The sequence below is a fragment of the Drosophila miranda genome, assembly GCF_003369915.1.
Source record: "Drosophila miranda strain MSH22 chromosome Y unlocalized genomic scaffold, D.miranda_PacBio2.1 Contig_Y2_pilon, whole genome shotgun sequence".
NCBI lineage: Eukaryota > Metazoa > Arthropoda > Insecta > Diptera > Drosophilidae > Drosophila > Drosophila miranda.
In genome coordinates this window covers 11,018,020-11,045,953 of record NW_022881614.1, presented here as the reverse complement: position 1 = coordinate 11,045,953, position 27,934 = coordinate 11,018,020, and the positions used below count along the sequence as shown (strand labels likewise).

General features: G+C 45.4%; 1 pseudogene; it reads right to left on the bottom strand.

The window, feature by feature from the left end:
* Positions 1-11,705: 11,705 nt before the first annotated feature.
* Positions 11,706-12,795, bottom strand: LOC117193343 (annotated as a pseudogene).
* Between the last annotated feature and the right edge of the window lie 15,139 nt (positions 12,796-27,934).

Below are 27,934 nucleotides of genomic sequence, written 5' to 3'. Positions count from 1 at the left end.
CGTGTGTGTTAGAGAGAGACAGGGCGAGAAAAAATGAAATTGTTTTCTTGATGCTGGTTATAATAATAATACGATCCAATTCAGATTCCGCAGTCTTAAAGATATGGACATTCTCTACAATTCTACGTTTTTGGTTTTCTCATATCTTTAAAATTGTGGATGCCACAGATTTTCGTCCTTTGTGGGGGCGGAAGTGGGCGGGGCGAAGTTTTGAAATATTTTTGTAGCAGTGACATATCACAGAAGTCTGGTGGATCCAAACATCGTTGCTCTCGCTCTTATAGTCTTTGAGCACTAGGCGCTGAAGGGGGCTGACAGACGGACAGACGGACAGACGGACGGACGGACGGACGGACGGACGGACAGACAGACAGGGCTCAATCGACTCGGCTATTGATGCTGATCAAGAATATATATACTTTATGGGGTCGGAAACGATTCCTTCTGGACGTTACACACATCCACTTTTACCACAAATCTAATATACCCCAATACTCATTTTGAGTATCGGGTATAAAAAGTTAAAAAAATGTGCTGGTAATGGAAGCCTTATTGCAGTCAACCGGAGTATGGGCGCTTGTACACCCAATAGCGTTAATTTTATATAAAGATACTGTTTTTAATACGTATATCCTGATCCCGATACTCATTGGAAAATTTCGTTGAAATATCTTTAAAACAGATACTGACTAGTTTCTGCTGACTAGAGCCTGGGATGACAAACATTTTTCCAAATCTATAATATCCATTTTGAAAATTCGGAAGAGTTTTTCCAAAACAAACGTTATGATGACTCCGGTCCAGCGGGCTCTAGTTTCGGTATTTTACGTTAAATTGTCAGGTAATTTATGACTAAATAAAACAAGTGCTCGACTTCAAAGCGTTTATTCGACTGGTCGCAGCCAGAGATAGCAAAACTCCCCGACTCCACCGTCGAGCCGATCTTGAATGCGCAGAGAGCAGTACAAGAGCGCGGCGTGTGAGAGCAAAAGCTCTGCTCACAACATCGCACACGCTACGATAGAGTAATAACGATCGTCTGCTGCAACATTCCGGCCCCGTTGAAGACCTCCGGTGCTTCAACCGTCTATTGGCAGTTTTGCCAATTTGTGTATGGGGCGTTTAATTACGCCCGCGGGTGTTCGCACCTCGGCGACGCGCACTCTCTTGATTGCGGCCACCACTCGTCCTGTGGTCCACTTCTGTGGCGGTGTGCTGTCCTCGTGGACGAGCACTAGACAGCCAATGTCCAAGTCTGGCCCTTTGGTAGCCCACTGGTGACGCTTCTGCAGGCTGACCAGGTAGTCCTTGGACCAGCCCTGCCAAAACTGCTGCTTGAGCGCTGACAGCATTCGCCACCGCTTCAAGTACGCGAAGCTTCCCCTGCTGCATCTGTCGTCGTGATCTGATTCGGGCGGCAGCGAAAGAAGCGGCTGCCCGATCAGCAGGTGCCCTGGCGTTAGCGCTTCTCCATCGCTGGGATCGTTGCCTGGGGACGCGATTGGCCGGGAGTTGAGAAGAGCCTCTACCTCTACCAGGTGTGTGCACAGCTCGTCCGCGGTGAGCTTGGCGTTGCCCACTCCGCGTACCAACCTCTGCTTGGCTGATTTGACGGCTGCCTCCCACAATCCGCCGAAGTGTGGTGCTCTCGGTGGTATGAAACACCACTCGACGCCTTGGCGCGCTGCGTACGCCTTGAGCCGGTCCTGGTCCCTCTGGTACGCTTGATGCAGCTCGTTCAGCACCTTGCTCGCGCCCACGAAGTTGGTGGCGTTGTCGCTGTACACCTTCTCCGGAAGGCCTCTTCTCCCGATGAACCTTTTAAAAACAGATAAAAAACTATCAGTGGACAAATCTGCTACAAGCTCCAGGTGAACAGCCTTTGATACAAAGCAGACGAAGACGGCTACATATGTCTTAATAGGGGGCCTGCCGCGAATCTTGAGAGACACGTAGAATGGGCCGCAGAAATCTACCCCACAAATCAAAAAGGGCCGAGCTCTTCGCACTCTATCAGCTGGCAGGTTTCCCATGATCTGTCCCTGTAGGACTGGCTTGTATCGGAAGCAGTGCACACAATTTCTCAGGATCCTTGTACATGCTTCTCGAGCATTGATTAGCCATATCTGCTGCCTTAGCAACGAAACCATGACTTTGGCGCCTGCATGGTAGTGAGTCCGATGCAAATTGCGAAGATAAAGCGTCACGAACTGCGACTTTTGCGACAGCAGCAGAGGAAATTTGGCGTCATACGGAATCTCTGCGTTGAGCAACCTTCCTCCCACTCGAATCAGTCGCAGCGTTACTCCGTCGAGTTCGCTCGTATGTATGAACGGGTTTAGTCGTTGAAGATGCGGTGACAGGATTTCCGACCTCGCTAGCTTGTGGAATTCTGGTCCCAACTCGTGTCTTTGGACTACTTCTACCAGCCTTAGAAATGAGACCTTAAGTTCATTGGCTGACAGAACGACCTCTCGACTACGCTTTCTTCCTTGTAGGAACCGGTTTACATATGCCATAATCCGAAGCAATTTCTCAAAGCAAGAGCATCTTTCAATCAACTCGATGAAATCATTGGCCTGACACTTTGCCACTGAATGTGTTGCCAAACACTTCTTGTTTTCCGACCGTTCCATTTCTGGGGACAACTCAACCTGATGTAGACATGGCCACTCCTCAGAATTCCTGAGCAGAAATTGGGGACCCTCAGTCCACAATGAGCACGTTACACCGTCTACGTCTGTGCCACGTGACACCAAAACGGCTGGGTTTTGCTCAGTAGGAACGTGCCGCCAAGTCACACCGCTTGACGATTCCTGGATTTCAGCAACCCTATTGGGCACAAACGTTGCGAGCGTGGCTGGATCCCTTTCCAGACAGTACAAGGTGACTTGGGAGTCCGACCAAAAGTTCACACTTTCGATCATGAACTTGTCCAGGAGCGGTTTTACTTGAGCCCATAAAGTGGATAACAGGAGTGCTGCGCACAATTCGAGTCTTGGAATCGATTTCGTTTTGAGAGGAGCTACTCGAGACTTTGCGGTAAGAAGCTTAGACACGAGAAGCTTAAAACGAGGGGGAACGTTGTGAGTTGCTGCGGACACCGCAACTCTACGGTTATACCCGATACTAAGTCAGTATGGCTCTCCTCCGGCAGACGCCGCTAATATTAAACGACACGACAAAGAGTGCGTGCGAGAGAGACAGAAAATCAGTCTGAGCGTGACGTCGGGCGCTGCGTAGCCACTGCAAATTGATTTGTTCCTATTGGCTATAAAAATGATCTGATCTGATCCAGATTCAGCAATCTGATAGATATGGTCATTATCTATGATTCTGCGTTTTTAGTTTTCTCGAATGTGCAATATTGTGGATGCAACAGATTTTCGTCCTTTGTGTGGGCGGAAGGGGGTGGGGCGAAATTTTGAGATACACGTTTTATAGTGAGATCTAACAGGAGTGCGGATACCAAATTTGGTTACTCTAGCTTTAATAGTCTCTGAGATTTTTGAATATCCCCAGATTTTCGTCCTTTGCGGGGGCGGAAGGGGGTGTGGCGAAATTTTGAAACAAACTCGTCTCGGTCCGATATATTAGGAGTGTGGATACCAAATTTGGTTGCTCTAGCTTTTGTAGTCTCTGAGATCTAGGCGCTAATGTTTTACTCTAAGCAAAGCCGCCTATGCTACGTGTGTGTTAGAGAGAGACAGGGCGAGAAAAAATGAAATTGTTTTCTTGATGCTGGCTATAATAATAATACGATCCAATTCAGATTCCGCAGTCTTAAAGATATGGACATTCTCTACAATTCTACGTTTTTGGTTTTCTCATATCTTTAAAATTGTGGATGCCACAGATTTTCGTCCTTTGTGGGGGCGGAAGTGGGCGGGGCGAAGTTTTGAAATATTTTTGTAGCAGTGACATATCACAGAAGTCTGGTGGATCCAAACATCGTTGCTCTCGCTCTTATAGTCTTTGAGCACTAGGCGCTGAAGGGGACGGACAGACGGACAGACGGACAGACGGACGGACGGACGGACGGACGGACGGACAGACAGACAGGGCTCAATCGACTCGGCTATTGATGCTGATCAAGAATATATATACTTTATGGGGTCGGAAACGATTCCTTCTGGACGTTACACACATCCACTTTTACCACAAATCTAATATACCCCAATACTCATTTTGAGTATCGGGTATAAAAAGTTAAAAAAATGTGCTGGTAATGGAAGCCTTATTGCAGTCAACCGGAGTATGGGCGCTTGTACACCCAATAGCGTTAATTTTATATAAAGATACTGTTTTTAATACGTATATCCTGATCCCGATACTCATTGGAAAATTTCGTTGAAATATCTTTAAAACAGATACTGACTAGTTTCTGCTGACTAGAGCCTGGGATGACAAACATTTTTCCAAATCTATAATATCCATTTTGAAAATTCGGAAGAGTTTTTCCAAAACAAACGTTATGATGACTCCGGTCCAGCGGGCTCTAGTTTCGGTATTTTACGTTAAATTGTCAGGTAATTTATGACTAAATAAAACAAGTGCTCGACTTCAAAGCGTTTATTCGACTGGTCGCAGCCAGAGATAGCAAAACTCCCCGACTCCACCGTCGAGCCGATCTTGAATGCGCAGAGAGCAGTACAAGAGCGCGGCGTGTGAGAGCAAAAGCTCTGCTCACAACATCGCACACGCTACGATAGAGTAATAACGATCGTCTGCTGCAACATTCCGGCCCCGTTGAAGACCTCCGGTGCTTCAACCGTCTATTGGCAGTTTTGCCAATTTGTGTATGGGGCGTTTAATTACGCCCGCGGGTGTTCGCACCTCGGCGACGCGCACTCTCTTGATTGCGGCCACCACTCGTCCTGTGGTCCACTTCTGTGGCGGTGTGCTGTCCTCGTGGACGAGCACTAGACAGCCAATGTCCAAGTCTGGCCCTTTGGTAGCCCACTGGTGACGCTTCTGCAGGCTGACCAGGTAGTCCTTGGACCAGCCCTGCCAAAACTGCTGCTTGAGCGCTGACAGCATTCGCCACCGCTTCAAGTACGCGAAGCTTCCCCTGCTGCATCTGTCGTCGTGATCTGATTCGGGCGGCAGCGAAAGAAGCGGCTGCCCGATCAGCAGGTGCCCTGGCGTTAGCGCTTCTCCATCGCTGGGATCGTTGCCTGGGGACGCGATTGGCCGGGAGTTGAGAAGAGCCTCTACCTCTACCAGGTGTGTGCACAGCTCGTCCGCGGTGAGCTTGGCGTTGCCCACTCCGCGTACCAACCTCTGCTTGGCTGATTTGACGGCTGCCTCCCACAATCCGCCGAAGTGTGGTGCTCTCGGTGGTATGAAACACCACTCGACGCCTTGGCGCGCTGCGTACGCCTTGAGCCGGTCCTGGTCCCTCTGGTACGCTTGATGCAGCTCGTTCAGCACCTTGCTCGCGCCCACGAAGTTGGTGGCGTTGTCGCTGTACACCTTCTCCGGAAGGCCTCTTCTCCCGATGAACCTTTTAAAAACAGATAAAAAACTATCAGTGGACAAATCTGCTACAAGCTCCAGGTGAACAGCCTTTGATACAAAGCAGACGAAGACGGCTACATATGTCTTAATAGGGGGCCTGCCGCGAATCTTGAGAGACACGTAGAATGGGCCGCAGAAATCTACCCCACAAATCAAAAAGGGCCGAGCTCTTCGCACTCTATCAGCTGGCAGGTTTCCCATGATCTGTCCCTGTAGGACTGGCTTGTATCGGAAGCAGTGCACACAATTTCTCAGGATCCTTGTACATGCTTCTCGAGCATTGATTAGCCATATCTGCTGCCTTAGCAACGAAACCATGACTTTGGCGCCTGCATGGTAGTGAGTCCGATGCAAATTGCGAAGATAAAGCGTCACGAACTGCGACTTTTGCGACAGCAGCAGAGGAAATTTGGCGTCATACGGGATCTCTGCGTTGAGCAACCTTCCTCCCACTCGAATCAGTCGCAGCGTTACTCCGTCGAGTTCGCTCGTATGTATGAACGTGTTTAGTCGTTGAAGATGCGGTGACAGGATTTCCGACCTCGCTAGCTTGTGGAATTCTGGTCCCAACTCGTGTCTTTGGACTACTTCTACCAGCCTTAGAAATGAGACCTTAAGTTCATTGGCTGACAGAACGACCTCTCGACTACGCTTTCTTCCTTGTAGGAACCGGTTTACATATGCCATAATCCGAAGCAATTTCTCAAAGGAAGAGCATCTTTCAATCAACTCGATGAAATCATTGGCCTGACACTTTGCCACTGAATGTGTTGCCAAACACTTCTTGTTTTCCGACCGTTCCATTTCTGGGGACAACTCAACCTGATGTAGACATGGCCACTCCTCAGAATTCCTGAGCAGAAATTGGGGACCCTCAGTCCACAATGAGCACGTTACACCGTCTACGTCTGTGCCACGTGACACCAAAACGGCTGGGTTTTGCTCAGTAGGAACGTGCCGCCAAGTCACACCGCTTGACGATTCCTGGATTTCAGCAACCCTATTGGCCACAAACGTTGCGAGCGTGGCTGGATCCCTTTCCAGCCAGTACAAGGTGACTTGGGAGTCCGACCAAAAGTTCGATCATGAACTTGTCCAGGAGCGGTTTTACTTGAGCCCATAAAGTGGATAACAGGAGTGCTGCGCACAATTCGAGTCTTGGAATCGATTTCGTTTTGAGAGGAGCTACTCGAGACTTTGCGGTAAGAAGCTTAGACACGACATTTTTACCATCACTGGTACGGATGTAAATGCAGCATCCGTACGCTTCACCTGATGCGTCTGCGAATCCGTGAATCTGAACGCTTTTATGCGTGGGAAGGCCAATGTAGCGAGGTATGGTTATCTTGTCTAATTCAAACAAATTTTGCTTGAAGTGGTTCCAACTCGTGTGCAAACTCATGGGAACCGACTCGTCCCAATCCAACTTTTGCCGCCACAATTGCTGCAGCAATATTTTTGCCCTCGTTATGAAGGGACATAATAACCCTAATGGGTCGAACAATCGTGACGCAACTGACAAAATTTTTCGCTTTGTAGGGGTCAATGAATCAAATGAGTCATCTAAATGATAATGGAACAAATCATTTTGCGGATTCCATCTAATTCCGAGCGTTTTAACAGACGACGAAGGATCAAACTGCAGCGATTTCTCCTGGCCACTATCGGACAGCAGCTGGGGATGATTTGACGCCCACTTGGCCAACTTAAAACCCCCGGATGCTAAGACCTCACACACTTCCAGCCGAATACGTTCTAAATCTTCCAGACTGTTTGCTCCAGTAAGCATATCATCGACGTAAAAGTCACTTTTTATGACTTGTGATGCAATAGGATGGGACTCAGCATAAAAGTCTGCCAATTCAACGAGACAGCGGATGGCCAGAAATGGAGCTGAGGCTGTCCCATAAGTAACCGTATTCAGGCGATACGTTTGAACATCTACATTTGCCTTATCCCCCCACAGAATCAATTGGAAATTTCGGTCTTCATCGGCGACCTGAACTTGCCTATACATTTTGGAGATGTCAGCTGTGAGCGCAAAACGATTTAATCGAAATCGGGCAAGAGTTGCGTAAAGCTCCCTCTGAATAGTTGCACCCACCATCAAAGTCTCATTTAATGAGATTGAAGTCGATGTTTTGCTCGATGCATCGAAAACGACGCGTAGCTTGGTGGTTTTACTATCAGGTCTCAGGACACATTGATGTGGAATGTAGTAATGGCGTCCTGGAGGAGTGTCTGGAAGCAATGACATGTGGCCAAGGATGAGATACTCTTTCATAAACTCCATATACAGATCATGCAAATACTGATCTCGTGCAAGTCTGCGTTCTAGGGATAGAAAGCGGCGTTTTGCCGTCTCGAACGAGAAACCCAACACGTTGGGATTTATTTTAAATGGCAGCCCCACTTCAAAACGACCCGATTCGAGCCTGCGTAAAGTCTGCTTAAAGTTTTGTTCGCAAGCCAATTGTTCAGCTGTATATACAGCCTTCGACTTCTCTGGGACCTGTTCCAATTCCCAAAAGCGCTCCACCAGAGAGTCGAGAGAACAATGATCGCTACCAACAGCGATATTGCATACAGCATCCTGTGCTGATGCCTTATATTTTCCTGATACAATCCATCCCAACAATGTTTTCTAGATTGTTGGATGTTCGGAACTTGCCTTTAATTGGCCTACACACATTAACTCAAAAAAGGTTTCTGCCCCTATCAATAAGTCAACCTTAGCAGGCTTGTAAAACTGCGGGTCTGCCATCTGCAGGTTTGCTGGTATCTTCCATTGGGCGAAATTGACAACATGATCGGGTTGGTATGTGGAAATCGACCTTAACACCCAAAAATCGGAATCAAAGTTGTGATCGTTGATACGGGATTGGACAGAAGTATGAATCTTGTGCTTTATGACGGACGAGTTTTTTCCAACAGTTGTGATATTAAGGCACGACTCATCACGGCGCAATCGTAAGCGCTGGGCTAGATCCTCGGATATAAAATTAATTTGGGAGCCGGAATCTAGAAGTGCACGTGCATACTGAAATTGTCCGGACCGATCTTGCACCTTTACAACAGCGGTAGCAAGAATAACCTGGTCAGCACTAGCAACGTGACTAGAATAAGCTGTCTGAGGCTCAGACGATGACGAATGTTCTACTGGCACAGAACTAGGCCCATTTTGCTGTGGCTCAACCCCGTATCGATGAAGCAGAGTGTTATGGAGCTTAGAGCACACTCGACATTTTGCTGTCTTGCACCTCGTCACTGTATGACCTGGCTTCAAACAATTTATGCACAGTCGGAGTTGCTTGGTGATATCGAACCGTTGAAGAACAGGAAGAGCACTAAACGATTGACAATTGCTTATGGTATGATTCCCCGCGTGGCAATAGCTACATTTCGAATCAGCTCGCCTATCCGTCTTTGCACATGAAAATGACGATTTAGTGGGTCCTTTACTTGTCTCTTGTTTAGTTTTATCCTTATTCCGTGTTGACTCTTCGGCAGCTAGATGCTGATAGCGCCGATTCAGCTGGGGACCAAGACGGTAGTTTATCGTAATCCAGTTGCTCTTCGAACCGAGACTTCGTTGTGGGATCTACTTTAGACAGCGCTATGTGAATTAGCATCGCGCTATTTATGTCTTTTTCACTTCCTAACGACTGCAAAGAAGAATATATGGCTGACACCGTGTCAATGAGGGACCTAAGGCATGAAGCAGAAGCTTTTGTTGTGCTGGGAATGTCAAACAACTGCGAAACAGTATCAGAAAAGATCAAATATTTTTTGCAGAGATCTGAAACGCCTTCACTGTTCCCAATGCATCGTCAACGAGACACGACAGTAAGTGGTTGAATTTTTCCACATTTGATAATATTGGGTCGTTATGCACCAAACTCTCGAAAAGGCTTATAAAGTTTTTAAATTCAGAATGTTTTCCACTATACTTGGGGAGATTCATTTTAGGCAGATGTGATGAATGACGCTGGCTACTCCTATCCCTCCTCTGTATTCGCTGAGTTTCGGGTTCTTTAAGTGCAGACATGTACAGAGCCTTTGTGGTAACACACATATCCTCGACCGATGCTCGTAGATCGTTGTTGGGATTTAAACAATCCATGTCTGCCTGTATATCCATCAACTTTTCACAATAATTTTCGATCAGCTCGAGTCTGCATTTAATTTGAAGAGAGTCGAACGAAATAGTTTTTTCTTCAAAGGCCGTTCTCACACGCCTTAGATCGCCCATCACCCTATCGTGTCTTTGCATTGCTGTTGCTAACTTTTGCAGGACTTTTGGACCCCCTCCTTCTTTTGAACCTCCTTCCCTGGTAACAATTTCCCTTTCCTTTTCACTCATTCTGGCGCTTTCTCTTACTTCAAGAGGGTCGGAAAGTAATGTACTGGGTTTAGACAATGGTTAACCAAAATACTGTAGGGTATGCAAAAACTATGAAAGAACGCGAAATTTCCACAAAAAACTATGTATCGGCTTCAAAGGGTTAACGCAGCGAAACAAACCAAATTATGCTGCCAATGCACACAACCAAACGCAGCCAAATTATGCACAATTTGGCGCAACGATAGCGTTACCGAAGTAAAGGCAGCACCAATAAGCGGTACTTCGCAAAAGAGAATTGAAAACAGCGGCAATGACCGGAGCGTCTGATTAGCAAGTACCGTAAACCCTCATCAATTTGCACTTTTCTTCAATCCACCAATATTCCGCATATAATAATATTTTATGTTGCTGGCTGTTCACTTTGGTTTATTTTATTACTTTGTGTTTTATTTAATTGGTATTCCAATTCAACGAGGTGCCAATGAAATTGAGATCAGTGGCCAAATAGAGAAACACAGCGCACAAAATGGTGGCTTGGTTCTAGCACTCCATTTTTTTCGCACTAAATACCTGAGAATTCGGCATAGATTAGCCGAACACTTTCCTTTTTTGTTGAGTAAAGATGAATCCAATTTGTCGCACAAAACCAGCCAGCTAGAGCTCTATTCGCAACAGAACAAAAAAAAAAACCAATGACTTGTGCCGAGACAACGAAGATGCACTGTAGGTCACTGGTTTGTCGTGCGAATTTCCACGATATGCTGGATGCCGATGTCCCTGCTCGGGCGCCAACGAAAATTCGGAAGAGTTTTTCCAAAACAAACGTTATGATGACTCCGGTCCAGCGGGCTCTAGTTTCGGTTTTTTACGTTAAATTGTCAGGTAATTTATGACTAAATAAAACAGCCAGAGATAGCAAAACTCCCCGACTCCACCGTCGAGCCGATCTTGAATGCGCAGAGAGCAGTACAAGAGCGCGGCGTGTGAGAGCAAAAGCTCTGCTCACAACATCGCACACGCTACGATAGAGTAATTACGATCGTCTGCTGCAACACATTTCACAGGGTATGAGTCTGTTGGTTATTTTCAAAAAGGCCAGATCTAACGGTAAGTAAAGGATTCGCTGTCATTTCAATTGATATTTTTATCGATTTCCGTTAGAACTGGAGTCGTCTGTCGGAATTCAAAACGTGTCGTCGGTCCCTTATCTGACGAATTGTTATTTCTCTTTTGAACAAATAAGTTAATGCCAGGTAAGCCAATTGCTTTTATGGAAATTCCGCCAATCATTCATTCAGCTGTGGTGACGTACGTTCCCAATTAAGGCGGCATTGTCGGATAGCCGGCCCAACCAGTTACATCGCATTGTAATTGCCAAGCTCGGCGGGTTCTAATTGTTCGGGGGATTAGGAGAGTGTCAAATCGGATCTGCCCTCCCATCGAGCGGGCTGTACATCTCCATTGTTTGGCTTTAAGTAGGTTTCCAGGCACGAAGTGGGTTAATAAGGCTTTCGCGTGCAGCTTATGGGCATGCGATGGGTATGTGCCACAAGGAACTGGATTGCCAAAGATGCGACTTTAATCATTAACATGTCCAACCGGTTCACAGAGCTCCCAGATCTCCGTCTTTGTTGGGATCGTCAAGTGCAGACGACGATCTCCAACCATTAACAAGCAAATAATAATGATAATAATTATGCGGTTTATTATTCAAAAATCTCTACTTGTATTTGATCTTACGGCTAACGCACGCGAATAAATAAAATTAAAGAAAACTTAAACGTTGTACGAATACGGTCGAAATTCCATTAAAGCTCAAAGTGCATCCAAGAAGTGTATCCTCCTGCTCCTCCTCCTCAACTAAAACGAGGGAAGGCTCTCAGGCACACTCCACCATACGCACTCATCCATGCACGCAGATATATATTGTATCACATTCAATCCTCACACAAAAGACTTATATCTAGGGCCACGCCACCAGGCGTGTGGGTCTTACGCCAGCTGCTGGCGGAACAGTCGCCTCTGTATCTGGTGGGGGGGCTGCAGGTCACTCTGGAGCATGGAGGCGAAGTGCTGCTGCTTCAGGGCACTGATCGTGGCAATCTTGCGGTGCCTGTTGGGGATGGTGGCGCGCGGCCGACCTCCGGCTCCAGCTGCGGCCAGGCCCAGGCGGAAGCTGTCCAGGTCGTCGTCGTGGGGCAGCTGCCGGTTCTGGTCCTCCTCCACGGGTGAGCCATCGGGTCGGAGCCGGAAAACCAGTGGCCCGCTCAGGTAGGTCTTTGACGGCTCTCCAGTAAGGGCAAGGGCCATCGGCAGTTCGCTGCTCGCCTGCTGCTGCTGTTGGGGATGCATTGGAGAAGAAGACCCAAAGCCGTAGGCCATGTCCATGGCTGGTGCTTCTGCTCGTTATTGCTGTCGAAGAGCGGGTTCGCGTTGGACTCCAGTGCCTGCTGCTGCGGCAGCTGCTGGTGGGTGAGGATGATCAGCGAGGAGGCTGGCGGCGTGGGCACCGGCGGCAGCGGTTTCCGCGTGGTGATCAGTGTGGCACTCGGATGCTCCCGCATGATCGATGACCAGACTGCGGAGAAGAAGCGGACGGGAAGAGAAACAGAAATCAGATCACGTACTACTTGGACCACACGTTGATTCTGCAGTGCGGAAGTTCTGATGCGGAAGCCAGCGTCTGGCCAGACCAGGTCTGCTCTAGCCTAGTCTGCCTTCCCACGCGACACGAGTACTTACTCAGCTCATTGGCATCGCGCTGATAGGGATCGAGTGCCTCCAGCTGCGCGTCTGAGAGTGTCTGCAGCTTCTCGTAAGTAGATTATGCTTGCACTGGTTCACCGTGAGTCCGCCGCCCACCGTCGATTTGCAGTGCACGCTAACCAGCTGGGCAAAGGTGGAGTACAGGTAAGACATCTGCAAAGCAAACGAGGGGGAACGTTGTGAGTTGCTGCGGACACCGCAACTCTACGGTTATACCCGATACTAAGTCAGTATAACTCTCCTCCGGCAGACGCCGCTAATATTAAACGACACGACAAAGAGTGCGTGCGAGAGAGACAGAAAATCAGTCTGAGCGTCACGTCGGGCGCTGCGTAGCCACTGCAAATTGATTTGTTCCTATTGGCTATACAAATGATCTGATCTGATCCAGATTCAGCAATCTGATAGATATGGTCGTTATCTATAATTCTGCGTTTTTAGTTTTCTCGAATGTGCAATATTGTGGATGCACAAGATTTTCGTCCTTTGTGGGGGCGGAAAAGGGTGGCGCGAAATTCTGAGATATACGTTTTATAGTGAGATCTAACAGAAGTGCGGATACCAAATTTGGTTACTCTAGCCTTAATAGTCTCTGAGATTTGTGGATGCCCCAGATTTTCGTCCTTTGCGGGGGCGGAAGGGGGTGTGGAGAAATTTGGACACGAAACGGTCCGATATCACAGGAGTGTGGATAACAAATTTGGTTGCTCTGGCTCTTATAGGTTCTGAGATCCTTGAACTCATATTTTGCAATTGACAAAACCGACCATGAAACCTGTGTGTTAGAGAGAGACAGAGCGAGAAAAAATGAAATTGTTTTCTTGATTCTGGCTAAAATCATTATACGATCTGGTTCAGATTTTGCACTGTAGAAGATATGGTCATCCTTACCGATTCTGCGTTTTTGGTTTTATCGTATCTTTAAAAATGTGGATGCCACAGATTTTCGTCCTTTGTGGGGGCGGAAGTAGGCGGGGCGAAGTTTTGAAATATTTTTGTAGCAGTGACATATCACAGAAGCCTGGATCCAAAACATCGTTGCTCTAGCTCTTATAGTCTTTGAGCACTAGGCGCTGAAGGGGACGGACGGACGGACGGACGGACGGACGGACAGACGGACAGACAGACAGGGCTCAATCGACTCGGCTATTGATGCTGATCAAGAATATATATACTTTATGGGGTCGGAAACGATTCCTTCTGGACGTTACACACATCCACTTTTACCACAAATCTAATATACCCCAATACTCATTTTGAGTATGGGTTGTGAGTTGTGAGTTGCTGCGGACACCGCAACTCTACGGTTATACCCGATACTAAGTCAGTATGGCTCTCCTCCGGCAGACGCCGCTAATATTAAACGACACGACAAAGAGTGCGTGCGAGAGAGACAGAAAATCAGTCTGAGCGTGACGTCGGGCGCTGCGTAGTCACTGCAAATTGCATTGTTCCTATTGGCTATACAAATGATCTGATCTGATCCAGATTCAGCAATCTGATAGATATGGTCATTATCTATGATTCTGCGTTTTTAGTTTTCTCGAATGTGCAATATTGTGGATGCAACAGATTTCGTCCTTTGTGTGGGCGGAAGGGAATGGGGCGAAATTTCGAGATACACGTTTTATAGTAAGATCTAACAGGAGTGCGGATACCAAATTTGGTTACTCTAGCCTTAATAGTCTCTGAGATTTTTGAATATCCCCAGATTTTCGTCCTTTGCGGGGGCGAAAGGAGGTGTGGCGAAATTTTGAAACAAACTCGTCTCGGTCCGATATATTAGGAGTGTGGATACCAAATTTGGTTGCTCTAGCTTTTGTAGTCTCTGAGATCTAGGCGCTAATGTTTTACTCTAAGCAAAGCCGCCTATGCTACGTGTGTGTTAGGGAGAGACAGGGCGAGAAACAATGAAATTGTTTTCTTGATGCTGGCTATAATAATAATACGATCCAATTCAGATTCCGCAGTCTTAAAGATATGGTCATTCTCTACAACTCTACGTTTTTGGTTTTCTCATATCTTTAAAATTGTGGATGCCACAGATTTTCGTCCTTTGTGGGGGCGGAAGTGGGCGGGGCGAAGTTTTGAAATATTTTTGTAGCAGTGACATATCACAGAAGTCTGGATCGAAAACATCGTTGCTCCAGCTCTTATAGTCTTTGAGCACTAGGCGCTGAAGGGGACGGACAGACGGACAGACGGACGGACGGACAGACGGACAGACGGACAGACAGACATGGCTCAATCGACTCGGCTATTGATGCTGATCAAGAATATATATACTTTATGGGGTCGGAAACGATTCCTTCTGGACGTTACACACATCCTCTTTTACCACAAATCTAATATACCCCAATACTCATTTTGAGTATCGGGTATAAAAAAAACGAGGGGGAACGTTGTGAGTTGCTGCGGACACCGCAACTCTACGGTTATACCCGATACTAAGTCAGTATGGCTCTCCTCCGGCAGACGCCGCTAATATTAAACGACACGACAAAGAGTGCGTGCGAGAGAGACAGAAAATCAGTCTGAGCGTGACGTCGGGCGCTGCGTAGCCACTGCAAATTGATTTGTTCCCTTTGGCTATAAAAATGATCTGATCTGATCCAGATTCAGCAATCTGATAGATATGGTCATTATCTATGATTCTGCGTTTTTAGTTTTCTCGAATGTGCAATATTGTGGATGCAACATATTTTCGTCCTTCGTGTGGGCGGAAGGGGGTGGGGCGAAATTTTGAGATACACGTTTTAGAGTAAGATCTAACAGGAGTGCGGATACCAAATTTGGTTACTCTAGCCTTAATAGTCTCTGAGATTTTTGAATATCCCCAGATTTTCGTCCTTTGCGGGGCGGAAGGGGGTGTGGCGAAATTTTGAAACAAACTCGTCTCGGTCCGATATATTAGGAGTGTGGATACCAAATTGGGTTGCTCTAGCTTTTGTAGTCTCTGAGATCTAGGCGCTAATTTTTTCCTCTAACCAAAGCCGCCTATGCTACGTGTGTGTTAGAGAGAGACAGGGCGAGAAAAAATGAAATTGTTTTCTTGATGCTGGCTATAATAATAATACGATCTGGTTCAGATTTTTGCACTCTAGAAGATATAGTCATCTTCTACGATGTTTTCTCGTATCGTCGAAATTGTGGATGCCACAGATTTTCGCCCTTTGTGGGGGCGGAAGTGGGCGGGGCAAAATTTTGAAATATTCTTGTAGCAGTGACATATCACAGAAGTCTGGATCCAAAACATCGTTTCTCTCGCTCTTATAGTCTTTGAGCACTAGGCGCTGATGGGGACGGACAGACAAAAATGGCTCAATCGACTCGGTTATTGATGCTGATCAAGAATATATATACTTTATGGGGTCGGAAACGATTCCTTCTGGACGTTACACACATCCTCTTTTACCACAAATCTAATATACCCCAATACTCATTTTGAGTATCGGGTATAAAAAAAACGAGGCGGAACGTTGTGAGTTGCTGCGGACACCGCAACTCTACGGTTATACCCGATACTAAGTCAGTATGGCTCTCCTCCGGCAGACGCCGCTAATATTAAACGACACGACAAAGAGTGCGTGCGAGAGAGACAGAAAATCAGTCTGAGCGTGACGTCGGGCGCTGCGTGGTCACTGCAAATTGCATTGTTCCTATTGGCTATAAAAATGATCTGATCTGATCCAGATTCAGCATTCTGATAGATATGGTCATTATCTATGATTCTGCGTTTTTAGTTTTCTCGAATGTGCAATATTGTGGAAGCAACAGATTTTCGTCCTTTGTGTGGGCGGAAGGGGGTGGGGCGAAATTTTGAGATACACGTTTTAGAGTAAGATCTAACTGAAGTGCGGATACCAAATTTGGTTACTCTAGCCTTAATAGTCTCTAAAATTTTTGAATATCCCCAGATTTTCGTCCTTTGCGGGGGCGGAAGGGGGTGTGGCGAAATTTTGAAACAAACTCGTCTCGGTCTGATATATTAGGAGTGTGGATACCAAATTTGGTTGCTCTTGATTTTGTAGTCTCTGAGATCTAGGCGCTAATGTTTTACTCTAAGCAAAGCCGCCTATGCTACGAGTGTGTTAGAGAGAGACAGGGCGAGAAAAAATGAAATTGTTTTCTTGATGCTGGCTATAATAATAATACGATCCAATTCAGATTCCGCAGTCTTAAAGATATGGTCATTCTCTACAATTCTAAGTTTTTGGTTTTCTTATATCTTTAAAATTGTGGATGCCACAGATTTTCGTCCTTTGTGGGGGCGGAAGTGGGCGGGGCGAAGTTTTGAAATATTTTTGTAGCAGTGACATATCACAGAAGTCTGGATCGAAAACATCGTTGCTCCAGCTCTTATAGTCTTTGAGCACTAGGCGCTGAAGGGGACGGACAGACGGACGGACGGACAGACGGACAGACGGACGGACGGACAGACGGACAGACAGACATGGCTCAATCGACTCGGCTATTGATGCTGATCAAGAATATATATACTTTATGGGGTCGGAAACGATTCCTTCTGGACGTTACACACATCCACTTTTACCACAAATCTAATATACCCCAATACTCATTTTGAGTATCGGGTATAAAAAAAACGAGGGGGAACGTTGTGAGTTGCTGCGGACACCGCAACTCTACGGTTATACCCGATACTAAGTCAGTATGGCTCTCCTCCGGCAGACGCCGCTAATATTAAACGACACGACAAAGAGTGCGTGCGAGAGAGACAGAAAATCAGTCTGAGCGTGACGTCGGGCGCTGCGTAGTCACTGCAAATTGATTTGTTCCTATTGGCTATAAAAATGATCTGATCTGATCCAGATTCAGCAATCTGATAGATATGGTCATTATCTATGATTCTGCGTTTTTAGTTTTCTCGAATGTGCAATATTGTGGATGCAACATATTTTCGTCCTTCGTGTGGGCGGAAGGGGGTGGGGCGAAATTTTGAGATACACGTTTTAGAGTAAGATCTAACAGGAGTGCGGATACCAAATTTGGTTACTCTAGCCTTAATAGTCTCTGAGATTTTTGAATATCCCCAGATTTTCGTCCTTTGCGGGGGCGGAAGGGGTGTGGCGAAATTTTGAAACCAACTCGTCTCGGTCCGATATATTAGGAGTGTGGATACCAAATTTGGTTGCTCTAGCTTTTGTAGTCTCTGAGATCTAGGCGCTAATGTTTTACTCTAACCAAAGCCGCCTATGCTACGTGTGTGTTAGAGAGAGACAGGGCGAGAAAAAATGAAATTGTTTTCTTGATGCTGGCTATAATAATAATACGATCCAATTCAGATTCCGCAGTCTTAAAGATATGGTCATTCTCTACAATTCTAAGTTTTTGGTTTTCTTATATCTTTAAAATTGTGGATGCCACAGATTTTCGTCCTTTGTGGGGGCGGAAGTGGGCGGGGCGAAGTTTTGAAATATTTTTGTAGCAGTGACATATCACAGAAGTCTGGATCGAAAACATCGTTGCTCCAGCTCTTATAGTCTTTGAGCACTAGGCGCTGAAGGGACGGACAGACGGACGGACGGACAGACGGACAGACGGACGGACGGACAGACGGACAGACGGACAGACTGACATGGCTCAATCGACTCGGCTATTGATGCTGATCAAGAATATATATACTTTATGGGGTCGGAAACGATTCCTTCTGGACGTTACACACATCCACTTTTACCACAAATCTAATATACCCCAATACTCATTTTGAGTATCGGGTATAAAAAAAACGAGGGGAACGTTGTGAGTTGCTGCGGACACCGCAACTCTACGGTTATACCCGATACTAAGTCAGTATGGCTCTCCTCCGGCAGACGCCGCTAATATTAAACGACACGACAAAGAGTGCGTGCGAGAGAGACAGAAAATCAGTCTGAGCGTGACGTCGGGCGCTGCGTAGCCACTGCAAATTGATTTGTTCCCTTTGGCTATAAAAATGATCTGATCTGATCCAGATTCAGCAATCTGATAGATATGGTCATTATCTATGATTCTGCGTTTTTAGTTTTCTCGAATGTGCAATATTGTGGATGCAACATATTTTCGTCCTTCGTGTGGGCGGAAGGGGGTGGGGCGAAATTTTGAGATACACGTTTTAGAGTAAGATCTAACAGGAGTGCGGATACCAAATGTGGTTACTCTAGCCTTAATAGTCTCTGAGATTTTTGAATATCCCCAGATTTTCGTCCTTTGCGGGGGCGGAAGGGGGTGTGGCGAAATTTTGAAACAAACTCGTCTCGGTCCGATATATTAGGAGTGTGGATACCAAATTTGGTTGCTCTAGCTTTTGTAGTCTCTGAGATCTAGGCGCTAATGTTTTACTCTAACCAAAGCCGCCTATGCTACGTGTGTGTTAGAGAGAGACAGGGCGAGAAAAAATGAAATTGTTTTCTTGATGCTGGCTATAATAATAATACGATCTGGTTCAGATTTTTGCACTCTAGAAGATATAGTCATCTTCTACGATGTTTTCTCGTATCGTCGAAATTGTGGATGCCACAGATTTTCGCCCTTTGTGGGGGCGGAAGTGGGCGGGGCAAAGTTTTGAAATATTCTTGTAGCAGTGACATATCACAGAAGTCTGGATCCAAAACATCGTTTCTCTCGCTCTTATAGTCTTTGAGCACTAGGCGCTGATGGGGACGGACAGACAGACATGGCTCAATCGACTCGGTTATTGATGCTGATCAAGAATATATATACTTTATGGGGTCGGAAACGATTCCTTCTGGACGTTACACACATCCTCTTTTACCACAAATCTAATATACCCCAATACTCATTTTGAGTATCGGGTATAAAAAAAACGAGGGGGAACGTTGTGAGTTGCTGCGGACACCGCAACTCTACGGTTATACCCGATACTAAGTCAGTATGGCTCTCCTCCGGCAGACGCCGCTAATATTAAACGACACGACAAAGAGTGCGTGCGAGAGAGACAGAAAATCAGTCTGAGCGTGACGTCGGGCGCTGCGTGGTCACTGCAAATTGCATTGTTCCTATTGGCTATAAAAATGATCTGATCTGATCCAGATTCAGCATTCTGATAGATATGGTCATTATCTATGATTCTGCGCTTTTAGTTTTCTCGAATGTGCAATATTGTGGAAGCAACAGATTTTCGTCCTTTGTGTGGGCGGAAGGGGGTGGGGCGAAATTTTGAGATACACGTTTTAGAGTTAAATCTAACAGGAGTGCGGATACCAAATTTGGTTACTCTAGCCTTAATAGTCTCTAAAATTTTTGAATATCACCAGATTTTCGTCCTTTGCGGGGGCGGAAGGGGGTGTGGCGAAATTTTGAAACAAACTCGTCTCGGTCTGATATATTAGGAGTGTGGATACGAAATTTGGTTGCTCTTGATTTTGTAGTCTCTGAGATCTAGGCGCTAATGTTTTACTCTAAGCAAAGCCGCCTATGCTACGAGTGTGTTAGAGAGAGACAGGGCGAGAAAAAATGAAATTGTTTTCTTGATGCTGGCTATAATAATAATACGATCCAATTCAGATTCCGCAGTCTTAAAGATATGGTCATTCTCTACAATTCTAAGTTTTTGGTTTTCTTATATCTTTAAAATTGTGGATGCCACAGATTTTCGTCCTTTGTGGGGGCGGAAGTGGGCGGGGCGAAGTTTTGAAATATTTTTGTAGCAGTGACATATCACAGAAGTCTGGATCGAAAACATCAATGCTCCAGCTCTTATAGTCTTTGAGCACTAGGCGCTGAAGGGGACGGACAGACGGACGGACGGACAGACGGACGGACGGACAGACGGACAGACGGACAGACAGACATGGCTCAATCGACTCGGCTATTGATGCTGATCAAGAATATATATACTTTATGGGGTCGGAAACGATTCCTTCTGGACGTTACACACATCCACTTTTACCACAAATCTAATATACCCCAATACTCATTTTGAGTATCGGGTATAAAAAAAACGAGGGGGAACGTTGTGAGTTGTTGCGGACACCGCAACTCTACGGTTATACCCGATACTAAGTCAGTATGGCTCTCCTCCGGCAGACGCCGCTAATATTAAACGACACGACAAAGAGTGCGTGCGAGAGAGACAGAAAATCAGTCTGAGCGTGACGTCGGGCGCTGCGTAGCCACTGCAAATTGATTTGTTCCCTTTGGCTATAAAAATGATCTGATCTGATCCAGATTCAGCAATCTGATAGATATGGTCATTATCTATGATTCTGCGTGTTTAGTTTTCTCGAATGTGCAATATTGTGGATGCAACAGATTTTCGTCCTTTGTGTGGGCGGAAGGGGGTGGGGCGAAATTTTGAGATACACGTTTTAGAGTAAAATCTAACAGGAGTGCGGATACCAAATTTGGTTACTCTAGCCTTAATAGTCTTTGAGATTTTTGAATATCCCCAGATTTTCGTCCTTTGCGGGGGCGGAAGGGGGTGTGGCGAAATTTTGAAACAAACTTGTCTCGGTCCGATATATTAGGAGTGTGGATACCAAATTTGGTTGCTCTAGCTTTTGTAGTCTCTGAGATCTAGGCGCTAATGTTTTACTCTAAGCAAAGCCGCCTATGCTACGTGTGTGTTAGAGAGAGACAGGGCGAGAAAAAATGAAATTGTTTTCTTGATGCTGGCTATAATAATAATACGATCTGGTTCAGATTTTGCACTCTAGAAGATATAGTCATCTTCTACGATGTTTTCTCGTATCGTCGAAATTGTGGATGCCACAGATTTTCGCCCTTTGTGGGGGCGGAAGTGGGCGGGGCAAAGTTTTGAAATATTCTTGTAGCAGTGACATATCACAGAAGTCTGGATGGATGAAAGTCACACATCCTCTTTTACCACAAATCTAATATACCCCAATACTCATTTTGAGTATGGGTTGTGAGTTGTGAGTTGCTGCGGACACCGCAACTCTACGGTTATACCCGATACTAAGTCAGTATGGCTCTCCTCCGGCAGACGCCGCTAATATTAAACGACACGACAAAGAGTGCGTGCGAGAGAGACAGAAAATCAGTCTGAGCGTGACGTCGGGCGCTGCGTAGTCACTGCAAATTGATTTGTTCCTATTGGCTATCAAAATGATCTGATCTGATCCAGATTCAGCAATCTGATAGATATGGTCATTATCTATGATTCTGCGTTTTTAGTTTTCTCGAATGTGCAATATTGTGGAAGCAACAGATTTTCGTCCTTTGTGTGGGCGGAAAGGTGTGGGGCGAAATTTTGAGATACACGTTTTATAGTAAGATCTAACAGGAGGGCGGATACCAAATTTGGTTACTCTAGCCTTAATAGTCTCTAAAATTTTTGAATATCCCGAGATTTTCGTCCTTTGCGGGGGCGGAAGGGGTGTGGCGAAATTTTGAAACAAACTCGTCTCGGTCTGATATATTAGGAGTGTGGATACCAAATTTGGTTGCTCTTGCTTTTGTAGTCTCTGAGATCTAGGCGCTAATGTTTTACTCTAAGCAAAGCCCCCTATGCTACGAGTGTGTTAGAGAGAGACAGCGCGAGAAAATATGAAATTGTTTTCTTGATGCTGGCTATAATAATAATACGATCCAATTCAGATTCCGCAGTCTTAAAGATATGGTCATTCTCTACAATTCTACGTTTTTGGTTTTCTCATATCTTTAAAATTGTGGATGCCACAGATTGTCGTCCTTTGTGGGGGCGGAAGTGGGCGGGGCGAAGTTTTGAAATATTTTTGTAGCAGTGACATATCACAGAAGTCTGGATCCAAAACATCGTTGCTCTAGCTCTTATAGTCTTTGAGCACTAGGCGCTGAAGGGGACGGACAGACGGACAGACGGACGGACGGACAGACGGACAGACAGACATGGCTCAGTCGACTCGGCTATTGATGCTGATCAAGAATATATATACTTTATGGGGTCGGAAACGATTCCTTCTGGACGTTACACACATCCTCTTTTACCACAAATCTAATATACCCCAATACTCATTTTGAGTATCGGGTATAAAAAAAACGAGGGGGAACGTTGTGAGTTGCTGCGGACACCGCAACTCTTCGGTTATACCCGATACTAAGTCAGTATGGCTCTCCTCCGGCAGACGCCGCTAATATTAAACGACACGACAAAGAGTGCGTGCGAGAGAGACAGAAAATCAGTCTGAGCGTGACGTCGGGCGCTGCGTAGTCACTGCAAATTGATTTGTTCCCTTTGGCTATAAAAATGATCTGATCTGATCCAGATTCAGCAATCTGATAGATATGGTCATTATCTATGATTCTGCGTTTTTAGTTTTCTCGAATGTGCAATATTGTGGAAGCAACAGATTTTCGTCTTTTGTGTGGGCGGAAGGGGGTGGGGCGAAATTTTGAGATACACTTTTTATAGTAAGATCTAACAGGAGTGCGGATACCAAATTTGGTTACTCTAGCCTTAATAGTCTCTAAAATTTTTGAATATCCCCAGATTTTCGTCCTTTGCGGGGGCGGAAGGGGGTGTGGCGAAATTTTGAAACAAACTCGTCTCGGTCTGATATATTAGGAGTGTGGATACCAAATTTGGTTGCTCTTGATTTTGTAGTCTCTGAGATCTAGGCGCTAATGTTTTACTCTAAGCAAAGCCGCCTATGCTACGAGTGTGTTAGAGAGAGACAGGGCGAGAAAAAATGAAATTGTTTTCTTGATGCTGGCTATAATAATAATACGATCCAATTCAGATTCCGCAGTCTTAAAAATATGGTCATTCTCTACAATTCTACGTTTTTGGTTTTCTCATATCTTTAAAATTGTGGATGCCACAGATTTTCGTCCTTTGTGGGGGCGGAAGTGGGCGGGGCGAAGTTTTGAAATATTTTTGTAGCAGTGACATATCACAGAAGTCTGGATCGAAAACATCGTTGCTCCAGCTCTTATAGTCTTTGAGCACTAGGCGCTGAAGGGGACGGACAGACGGGCGGACGGACAGACGGACAGACGGACAGACGGACGGACGGACAGACGGACAGACAGACATGGCTCAATCGACTCGGCTATTGATGCTGATCAAGAATATATATACTTTATGGGGTCGGAAACGATTCCTTCTGGACGTTACACACATCCACTTTTACCACAAATCTAATATACCCCAATACTCATTTTGAGTATCGGGTATAAAAAAAACGAGGGGGAACGTTGTGAGTTGCTGCGGACACCGCAACTCTTCGGTTATACCCGATACTAAGTCAGTATGGCTCTCCTCCGGCAGACGCCGCTAATATTAAACGACACGACAAAGAGTGCGTGCGAGAGAGACAGAAAATCAGTCTGAGCGTGACGTCGGGCGCTGCGTAGCCACTGCAAATTGATTTGTTCCCTTTGGCTATAAAAATGATCTGATCTGATCCAGATTCAGCAATCTGATAGATATGGTCATTATCTATGATTCTGCGTGTTTAGTTTTCTCGAATGTGCAATATTGTGGATGCAACAGATTTTCGTCCTTTGTGGGGGCGGAAGGGGGTGGGGCGAAATTTTGAGATACACGTTTTAGAGTAAGATCTAACAGGAGTGCGGATACCAAATTTGGTTACTCTAGCCTTAATAGTCTCTGAGATTTTTGAATATCCCCAGATTTTCGTCCTTTGCGGGGGCGGAAGGGGGTGTGGCGAAATTTTGAAACAAACTCGTCTCGGTCCGATATATTAGGAGTGTGGATACCAAATTTGGTTGCTCTAGCTTTTGTAGTCTCTGAGATCTAGGCGCTAATGTTTTACTCTAAGCAAAGCCGCCTATGCTACGTGTGTGTTAGAGAGAGACAGGGCGAGAAAAAATGAAATTGTTTTCTTGATGCTGGCTATAATAATAATACGATCTGGTTCAGATTTTGCACTCTAGAAGATATAGTCATCTTCTACGATGTTTTCTCGTATCGTCGAAATTGTGGATGCCACAGATTTTCGTCCTTTGTGGGGCGGAAGTGGGCGGGGCGAAGTTTTGAAATATTTTTGTAGCAGTGACATATCACAGAAGTCTGGATCCAAAACATCGTTGCTCTAGCTCTTATAGTCTTTGAGCACTAGGCGCTGAAGGGGACGGACAGACGGACGGACGGACAGACGGAGAGACGGACGGACGGACAGACAGACAGGGCTCAATCGACTCGGCTTATGCTGATCAAGAATATATATACTTTATGGGGTCGGAAACGATTCCTTCTGGACGTTACACACATCCACTTTTACCACAAATCTAATATACCCCAATACTCATTTTGAGTATCGGGTATAAAAAACGAGGGGGAACGTTGTGAGTTGCTGCGGACACCGCAACTCTACAGTTATACCCGATACTAAGTCAGTATGGCTCTCCTCCGGCAGACGCCGCTAATATTAAACGACACGACAAAGAGTGCGTGCGAGAGAGACAGAAAATCAGTCTGAGCGTGACGTCGGGCGCTGCGTAGCCAGTGCAAATTGATTTGTTCCTTTTGGCTATAAAAATGATCTGATCTGGTCTAGATTCAGCAATCTGATAGATATGGTCGTTATCTATGATTCTGCGTTTTTAGTTTTCTCGAATGTGCAATATTGTGGATGCAACAGATTTTCGTCCTTTGTGGGGGCGGAAGGGGGTGGGGTGAAATTCTGAGATATACGTTTTATAGTGAGATCTAACAGAAGTGCGGATACCAAACTTGGTTACTCTAGCTTTAATAGTCTCTGAGATTTGTGGATGCCCCAGATTTTCGTCCTTTCCGGGGGCGGAAGGGGGTGTGGCGAAATTTGGACACGAAGCGGTCAAGGTCCGATATCACAGGAGTGTGGATACCAAATTTGGTTACTCTGGCTCTTATAGGTTCTGAGATCTTTGACCTCATATTTTGCAATTGGCAAAACCGTCCATGAAACCTGTGTGTTAGAGAGAGACAGAGCGAGTAAGAATGAAATTGTTTTCTTAATTCTGGCTATAATATTTATACGATCTGGTTGAGATCTTACATTCTAAAACATATAGTCATCCTCTACGATTCTGCGTTTTTGGTTTTATCGTATCTTTAAAAATGTGGATGCCACAGATTTTCGTCCTTTGTGGGGGCGGAAGTGGGCGGGGCGAAATTTTGAAATATTTTTAAAGCAGTGACATATCACAGAAGTCTGGATACAAAACATCGTTGCTCTAGCTCTTATAGTCTTTGAGCACTAGGCGCTGAAGGGGACGGACAGACGGACAGACGGACGGACGGGCAGACAGACAGACGGACAGACAGACATGGCTCAATCGACTCGGCTATTGATGCTGATCAAGAATATATAGACTTTATGGGGTCGGAAACGATTCCTTCTGGACGTTACACACATCCACTTTTACCACAAAGCTAATATACCCCAATACTCATTTTGAGTATCGGGTATAAAAACATCCATTCAACATTCGGCTTTTTGGGGCCTTTAAGCGCAAAATCTGAACTAGATCGTATAATTATTATAGCCAGAAAACAATTTCATTCTTTCTCGCTCTGTCTCTGTCTAACACACAGGTTTCATGGTAGGTTTTGCCAATTGCAAAATATGAGTTCAAGGATCTCAGAACCTATAAGAGCCAGAGCAACCAAATTTGGTATCCACACTCCTGTGATATCGGACCTTGATCGTTTTGTGTTCAAATTTCGCCACAACCCCTTCCGCCCCGCAAAGGACGAAAATCTGGGGCATCCACAAATCTCAGAGACTATTAAGGCTAGAGTAACCAAATTTGGTATCCGCACTTCTGTTAGATCTCACTATAAAACGTATATCTCAAAATTTCGCCCCACCCCCTTCCGCCCCCACAAAAGACGAAAATCTGTTGCATCCACAATATTGCACATTCGAGAAAACTAAAAACGCAGAATCATAGATAACGACTATATCTATCAGATTGCTGAATCTGGATCAGATCGGATTATTTTTGTAGCCAAAAGGAACAAATCAATTTGCAGTGGCTACGCAGCGCCCGACGTCACGCTCATACTGATTTTCTGTCTCTCTCGCACGCACTCTTTGTCGTGTCGTTCAATATTAGCGGCGTCTGCCGGAGAGAGCCATACTGACTAAGTATCGGGTATAAATGTAGAGTTGCGGTCTCCGCAGCAACTCACAACGTTCCCCCTCGTTTATGGATGCAACGCGTTTAGCCGGTTTGCGGTTCGATCTTCAATCAATAAATTATGTTCGCATTACGTTTTTTTCCGGGTATTAACGTAAAATATGTCAAGATATCGCCGCAGATACAAATCGTAATGGGAACGAACCCTTTTTCCAAAGTGACTAAATGAACGGGACCAGGTCTATAGCATTCCAGAGGAGACAACTCCGCTCCGGAGTTTCATTACGATTTCTTCAAGCTGCTCTCTGTTGTAATTGCATTCGATGTCAGCTTGATCACTTAGCTGGAAGGCTAATAAACTACAGCCTCCGCGACGATCTTAAATCTACATATCTACATATATATAAAAATATATAGTATGTGTGTATGAAATGTGCATACATTATAGAGGTGTATTCTGTACGTGACTTTGACAACTCCCGCAAAAGGCTGATTGGAATTTTTACCTTAGATAATATTTTGTTTTTGCTCACATTTGTTTCTTTAATGTTTTGCTTTTTTTTTATTTTGAAGTTCTGGCTAATTATTTAATTGTGTCAGGGCCTGGACCATAAAATTTTGACAGAGTTATTCGAATCAGATAACGTGCTGCATGACGTACTTTATTTTACATATAAATACGTACTATACAGTGCGTTTCATAGTTACAGATAGACTAAAAAAGATAAGTATAGACCTGAATGCACTTTGAAAGCGGTTGGATTATATTTCGAACTATTTCTGATAGGTCCAATCATAGGTGATGATTAGCTCGAGGGTCCATTCTATAATCTGTCTCCAGACGATAGGTTTTCTTATCCTTGTTCTGCGTTAGATCGATTTATTATTGAATAGGTTAGAGCTTCAAAACGGTACATGGTTTTCGGCCTAGACTCAATCTCTTGCGACGTGCTGTACTTTTGCACTTGTCGGAATGGAATTGGGTAATTTGTTGTTGCCACAAGTGCATGAAATGTTTAGCTTTAAAAAACATTCAAAGCACAAACCGATAGAGACAGACAGAGATGGAGATGGAGAGCTGTAGAGCTTGTGCGAATGAGATAGAGGGATGGTGATGCATATTCGTATCAATTGCATTTTACATTTTGCACACTTTTCTGTGCACACTGCTGTTCGTCTTGGCCTGGCTTTTGGCTCTTGGCTCTTGGTAACGGTAATTCGTAAGTTGAGCTTCATCCAACAGCACACCTTTGC